Source organism: Papaver somniferum, chromosome 11 (assembly GCF_003573695.1).
Source record: "Papaver somniferum cultivar HN1 chromosome 11, ASM357369v1, whole genome shotgun sequence".
Taxonomy (NCBI): domain Eukaryota; kingdom Viridiplantae; phylum Streptophyta; class Magnoliopsida; order Ranunculales; family Papaveraceae; genus Papaver; species Papaver somniferum.
Genome location: NC_039368.1, coordinates 42,724,069 through 42,731,875, shown reverse-complemented (window position 1 = coordinate 42,731,875; position 7,807 = coordinate 42,724,069). Strand labels below are relative to the sequence as shown.

The following is a 7,807-nucleotide window of genomic DNA, read 5'->3' as shown; positions in this document are numbered from 1 at the left end:
TCTTTTGTAAGTCCAGGTTTGTTCAGTGATCGCATCAGTAAGTTTCTCTTTTACCTTTATCTTTATTTCGATATGATTTTACTTTATCCACCAAAAGCGCACTAGCTTAATCTTTCACAAGACGAGATTTGGAATCCATGACATTCTTTCGAATTTTTTCATTTCGAATGGTTGCATAAATGCTGGAAAGAGGTGAAACAATAGATTTCATCAATACATGACTCTTAAGAGATTCATGATCAGGTTTTAGCTGTGAAGTAAAGAAAACTTCTTATCTTCATCATCTTTATCAACTAGATCTTTTGGATCTGTTGTATGTGGACGAGATATTTCCAGCTCGTCTACATATATATGTTTGAGGTTTCCATAGTGTTGAATAAATGTCTTATCACCTTGGGTTGCTGCTGCAATTGAAAAATCCTAGTTGTATTATGTTGGTTGCCATAAAATTCAGCTACAAAATATCATATGTCTAGAAAAAAAATCTCTGAAATAGACGCTTCCATAGAATAAAGAAACCAAGATCTAACAGTTTGATCATATGATCATTGTAATACCATGTATTTTTTATGGGTTTTCTCGACTTAGCGAACCTTTCATTTAGGTTGTTGTTTCCGTTGCCTTAGCCTATGTGGGTTGCTTTAACTTAGGGTGGAAATATTCACCTAACTGTAGTTTTGGATTAATAAATAAAAAGAGAACAAAATTAGAAAAATTGAATAGGTAATTAAGGAATTAAATAAATAATACAATAAACATTTTGGTTAATAGAAAAATGAAAAAGACAAATAAAATAATTAAGAAGAAAATAATTAATATGAAATTAAATAGTAATTAGTATAAGTTTTATTATAAATAGGGAGGAATAAATTAGAAAAATTAGAAACCAATAGCTAGAGAGAGGAGAAGGAGATGGAGCTAGGGTTATTGACAATAAAGCTTATTAGTCAAAACAATAGAGGATCACTGGAATTAAAGGTAGAATGCTAGACTCTTTCTCTATAGGTGTTTCTTTTTGGGTGTTTATTTCATATGATTTTGTATTGTTAGGTTTCGGTAATTTATTCGCATAAATATGTATCTCTTATTGATGACCATGCTTCTTCTATTGATAGATAACATGATTAGGTACACTGGTTAAAATTTGTTTTGATAGTTTTCCAGCGTAAATTCACTGTTGATTTTTTTTTTTGGTAATTTGGATTATTATTTCTGAAAATTTTGTTAGTTTCTTTTTCTCACGGTTTTAACTATTTTAGATAACCTTAATTAAGTTAGAATGATTTGTGATCATAATGAAATTTGTGGGTATATGTGTTATCTTTTATTGTGAGTTATTATCATGATTTTACTGTGAATATTCTGGTAAAATGATGCAATCTGTCTAATTTTTAGGATGATGATATAAAATCATTATTTTTTATTGATCCGCTAGTTTAATGTGAAATTTGGACATGTCATACATGATAGTATCACGAATGCTCACTAAAAATTTGATATAGATTGGACAAAATTATCACCATGCAATAGTTAGTGTAAGATGTCTGCACCGGAAAATTACGCCTGGCGCGCCTTGGGCGCGCATGCCATAACTTCCTCGATGTACCATGATGATGCTACAGTCCGGGTCTTAAAACTAGGCAAATGCACGTCAATTTTCACTTGCAAGCATGCTCGTGGATCATGATGCATCTAACTTAGCTTCCACACCATGCCAACTTACCCTTGTTCTACGAAGGGTTCAAAGCCATAGAGGCTATGCCTGAAGCATCTTGCATGCATCACTGGCTTCCGAATGTTGTCAAGGCATAAGGCATGCTTGGACTTGCACATAGTCCATTGACGGTCTAATTCCATCTCCCTTAGGCTCATGCAAGCTCCGCTAAATTGCATATCGATCTATCTTACTTTCCGGGCCATGCCCAACGCGTCATTGGTACATGTCTAAGTCAAACGGCTTGGTAGGAAGTATGAGCATTCATGGAATGGAATGCAGCTAGCCTCATAAAGTTTGGACGCAATCATCTCTTGTATCGAGCTACCGAGCCAGATGATATGAGATGCCAAAAATGTCGCAATCATCTCACACTTAGATGATATGAGCGACAAAGTGTTGGACTGGCAATGCTGTAATTCATTGTGGCTGCCTACGTACCCTTCCCTACTCTAAAAGGATCAAGCACAAACCTTAGTTCATCATCGAAGGGGCATGCTATTCAAGCCAACTTGTTTCCATGGTCGTGGTCAAGCAATAATGGTAAAATCCTAGTCCGTATAGGATGTTCCGTCAAAATGCATCCAAGTGATGAATACTTGGTTTGCGGGATGGCATAGTGATGCCCATGCTTAATACGCTCCACTGGAAATGTTGCACAGCTATGAATGAGGCTTAGGCATCATTTATACTCTTCCGACTAAGCTATGAAGCTTACTTGGTGTATGGTACGCATATGCACCTTCAACCAGCTACCCCTCCCTATATATGTTAACTTGAAATTTTTACAACTTTGATTAGGGGAGCAAAAATCATTCATCAACTCCCACTTGTATTGTTTATGGTCGTTTCCATATATTTCCTGAATAACCAACCAAGATGGTTGTACATTCAGTTCTAGCTCGCATGCTAGTTCCAATGTCCGTCCATTATGGTTGAACATCTCTTGAGCTAGGTCCACTGAAGGGCCGTGATGGTTGTATTTCCGAATTTGGCCCATAGGCCACTACAATGTCCAACGTGACGGCTGTACATTTTTAAGGTCAACCTTCTCTGGCATGTGGCACCATTGTGGTGCGATATTGGCCATAGCCCAATCTGCGTATTGCGCCATTTTGGCGCTAATTTGTTCAAGGACATCCTCCCAACTGTCCTGAAGCACCTTTGGTGCGAGATTGGATCTTGGTCAATACAACTTACCAGTTGTACTCTCTTGGTGCCATATTGGCCAATATGTCATTTTTGGCAGCGTATCGGCCTAGGTCAATGTTCTTTTTTCCCACGCAACTGAACTTGAGAAGAAGATTCATCTCAGGCCAGACGCATCTAGCATGCGTCATGCTAAAAACACGGAGTGTTACAATATTCACCCTTTTAAAGAATTTCGTCCCCGAAATTCAAAACAAAAACTACTATGGACAATCTTTTCGGTTTGGATTCCTGAGCAAAGGTCCCATACCAGATGCTCAAAAAATCACAAGGTTTCTTCAGTTTTTTATGGAACATCAATTTGGACCTTCTGAGCAAACGCTCCATACCGCATACTCAGGAATACAAAAAGAGTCCACATCGTTACCAAGAATCTCAATTGGCTAGTGCCAAAAGGATATCTCAACAAGGTATCCTAGATAGTGTCCCATACCACCACCCAAGAATCCCTAAGATTCACAAGGTTAAAGATGTCATCGAAATGACAAGATCTTACGCAATACTGTGTGGAACAGAATCCAGTTGTCTACCGTCCCTGACGGTCATCCAGGTTGCCACTCATAAGTGGGATGCTAGCCGGGCCTGATAACGCACACCATTGGCCAGTTGCCAACGTGTGGGGATGATCAGTCCCATTGTCTACCCACCGTTCCAGACGGTCTTCGGGTTATCCATTCTTAAGTAGGGTGCCACATAGGCCAGGAAAACTCACAGTACTTGAACAAGCTCAACTCGATTCGCATAGTAACTGGCGTAGCAGTTACAAACTCTTTCCACGCAAAAGTTGGCATACTCTCCAAATTTAAGTTTCCATTAAGGAAAACACTCGTTGACAAGCCATTCCCGCACAGTCCCTAGAGTTATCTCGAAACTTTCTCTGATACCAACTGTGACGGGCCCAAAAATTACGCCTGACGGGCCTGGGCGCGCAGGCTATAACTCCCTCGGTGCGCCATTGTGAAGCTACAATCCAGGCCTTAAAGCTAGGAAAATTCACGTCCATTTTCCCTTGCAAGCATGCTCGTGGAACATGATGTATCTTACTTAGCTTCCACACCGTTCCAAACTTACCCTTGTCTGCAAAAGGAAATGAGGCCATAAGGATGTAGCCAATGCACCTTACATGCATTTCTAGCTTCCGAGTCTTGTCCAGGAATAAGGCATGTTTGGACTTTCACATAGGAAATTAACGGTCTAATTACATCTCCCTTAGGCTCATACAAGCTACGCTAACTTGCATACCGATGTAGCTTACTCTCGAGATGATTGGAATAAAATAGAATGCAACTTGCCTCATCAAGTTCGGACACAATCATCTCTTGCATAGCAATGTCGATCCAGATGATATGAGAGGCCCAAATGTTGCAATCATCTCCCAATTAGATGATATGAGCGACAACGTGCTAGACTGTAATGACCCGTCCCTCCATCGATACTGTCCCCACTTAGCCACTGCGGTTATCCGGCAGTGTGTGGTTTTCAACGTGCACCGCTGTTTTAATCCAGTAGCAACTTCCTGGGAGGTCACCCATCCCTGGATTGCTCCCGCCCGAGCACGCTTAACTGCAGAGTTTTCTGCCAATTCTGGAGCCAATTGTGCTGAAAAGACCTCGGTATGATGTAGACGTTCCTCGTATCCCGTGAGATTAGTATCTGTCATAATCCCCCAGCATACTCCCCCACCATAGCACAAGTGTGCTGAGAACGATCATCTATACAACCACATAGCCTACATCATAGGTCACGCTCTGGTCGTGCGGTCCTAGTTCATCAACCAGACTGTGGTTCCTGTCTCCTTAGAACTCAAACTCAAGGATACATAGGTACGACCTTACTTGAACATGATCTGTTCTATAGGCTCGTACCTATGTATCCTTGAGTTTGAGTTCTAAGAAGACAGGAATCGCAGTCTGGTTGATGAACCAGGACCGCACGACCAGAACGTGACCTATGATGTAGGCTCTGTGGCTGTATTTCCGACTTTGGCCCGTAGGCCACTACAATGTCCAACCGTGATGGCTATACATTTTTAAGGTCATCCTGCTTTGGCCTGTGGCACCATTGTGGTACGATATTGGCCATAGGCCAATGACCTGCGTATTGCGCCATTTCGGTGCTACATCCTACCAACTGTCCTGAAGCACCTTTGGTGCGAGATTGGCTCTTAGCCAATACAACTTACAAGTTGTACTCTCTTGGTGCCATATTGACCAATATGCCATTTTTGGTAGCGTATTGTCCTAGGTCAATGTTCCTTTTTCCCATACAACTGAACTTGAGATGAATCTTTATCTCAGGCCATGGCCCATCTTTTAGCATGCGCCATGCTAAAAACACGGGGTGTTACATCTGCAGTTGTAAAAGTTATTCTTGTTTGCATAAATGTTTGAGTGAAATATATCATCACTTGTTTATCATATGGTTTGATAGTATTTTTTGCAAAAATGATTTATAAAACCAAATGAGTTCATGTTTTTCTGTTAGATGGAACTTGGTTCCATGCTAACGACAGGTAATGATCCGTGAGATTTAAATGAATAATGATCCCCAAGACTGTATATAGTAATGATCCCCTGATCCATCGATTGCGGTTGTCTGTGCCGGATAAGTGGGTATATGAACCAAGGACATTCTTACCATGAACTCATGTTTAAAAATATAATTGCATAAATTGTTGGAAATGTTATTGGTGTTACGAACCTAGTGTAAAATATGAATTTCATGATTTGTTGGAAGTCTTATTTACGTTGTGAACTCATGGATTCAATTCTAAATTGGATAATTTATTGGAAACATTATTGGTATTGTGGTTGTTGAATATACAATTGATTCGTGTTTTTTCTTGATAATTAAATTGATTTGTTTTTAACATCTTTAGAGAATGGTGGTGCTTTCTATTGAGTTTTCATCTCAATCCAATTGACATTTCTTGCAGATTTATGGAAGTTGGAAGTGGAAACTAAGAAGTTAGTTTAATCATTTTATTGTTTTGTGTTGCTTGAAATGTAATTCGAAGTAATATGTTTCGTTGAAAACGTTGTTAAAGATAATTAGTGGATTTATATGCTTCATTTCATCTTATATAAAGTTTCAATAATGCATGCCATGAAGGTTAATTTAGGAGAAATATTTTGGACCCGTAACACTTGGAATTCGGATTTCCATATGGGTTTTCCCCTGGTCCGAAACTCGGGATGTTACAATAACCATTCCTCATATTTGGATTCTTTTTATAAGCAGGACAAATTGATTTCCCATTAATAAAAACCTTTTTATTTTTGTCCACAAAAAGTCAAGGTCATACTGCATGACCAAAGAACATAATTTGTGTCGTTCAATAAATCAGTAGTCGATCTAGAACTATCGTTGATTTCAGTTCTTAACATCCTTATTCTTGACAGGGATGATTGAGATTAGAAAAAGAAAAGAAAAAAAAGATGGATCTCAAAATAAAAATCTGCTCTGATACCATATTGTGGATAATAAGCATAAAGGATCAGAAACTCACAAGAAAAGGTTCAATGGTTTAGCTTAAAGCTTACATCCACTGACAAGAGAAGAAAATTATTTTGTATTTCGTGTCAATACAAGAGAAGTTACAGAAAAAATATAAAGGATGCATAAGGTACTTTCTAAATAAATGGAATCTAATGATTGAGATAATCAGGGCCTACTACTGTAACTATGTAGTACATACACATAAAGGAAAGAGGATTAATGAGAGTGTTCCTCCAATATCTACTTCTCCACTAACAAGAGTTTTTGATAATGATAGTCGTAAGAGATACACTGGAAATCCAATGTCAAACACTGACTTACGGAAAATGGTCCTCGTTTAAGCGGGGAATCACTTAACACTTAGGTTACGCCACCATTAAATATTCAACAACATCCAAAAACCAACCATCAAATTTTTAATTACCACGTGCGATTCGGTTTCGTCTATTCCTTTAACAACCTCGACCACAAATACCATCATAACCGGTTTTGGTTCTTGCAGTTTAGCACCTCGACGATGACCTCTATCATCATCACGTGGTATGTTATCATGGGCGCCTTATAAAAGATACCTATTATAGGGACTCCAAGGAAATAGTTTTGAGGGCTCTTTTGGATTCAAATATCCTAAATGAAGATAAGAAAGGGCTTATTTATAAAAGAAATACCAAAATACCCTTAAATCATTAGAGAAGGAATTTGTTTCCATTCCTCTCATTTAACTCTTCCATCTTTTTCTTCCCCATCAACTTCATCGCCTATTTCTTCGATTAATCGTCGATTCTCAAAATAATTCATCATCGATTAACACCACTTTCCACCTGCAATGACTTTAATAGGGTAAAAAAAAACCATCTTATTTTATTGGTTTTATTGCATTAATAGGTAGATTCAATCGAATTAGGTTTTAGAAAAAACAGTTTCAGAACTGTTTACGGTTTGGAGTTCTTATTTGCAAACCTTAGGCATTGTTTACGACTTGAAAAACTCATAGTTCCAAACCGTAGATTTAACTGAATTTGCATACATATTGGAAAATTCATACTTCCAATCCGTATGTTTAACTAACTTTGCATATCGTTTGTTTTTCAAACCGTTGGTTAATTTTTAAGTGAAAAAAATTGAAACTTGAATTCCCCACCGTAGGTTCATAATTCCATGCCGTAGGCATCGTTTACGGTTCGAAAAACTCATAATTCTAAATCATAGATTTAACTGAATTTGCATACGGTTTGGAAAATTCATACTTCCAAACCGTAGGTTTGACTGATTGTGCATACGGTTTTTCTTCTCAACCGTAAGTCATCTACGGTTAGGAGTTCTTAACTTCCAAACTATAGACTCTGGGTTCAAACATCCTACAGTTCGAAACATTCATACTTCCGT

The 7,807-nt window shown here is 38.3% G+C and overlaps 1 pseudogene; it reads left to right on the top strand.

Annotated features, from left to right (window-relative positions):
- The first annotated feature begins 4,748 nt into the window (after positions 1 to 4,748).
- On the top strand, positions 4,749 to 4,905 carry LOC113325641 (annotated as a pseudogene).
- Positions 4,906 to 7,807: the final 2,902 nt, after the last annotated feature.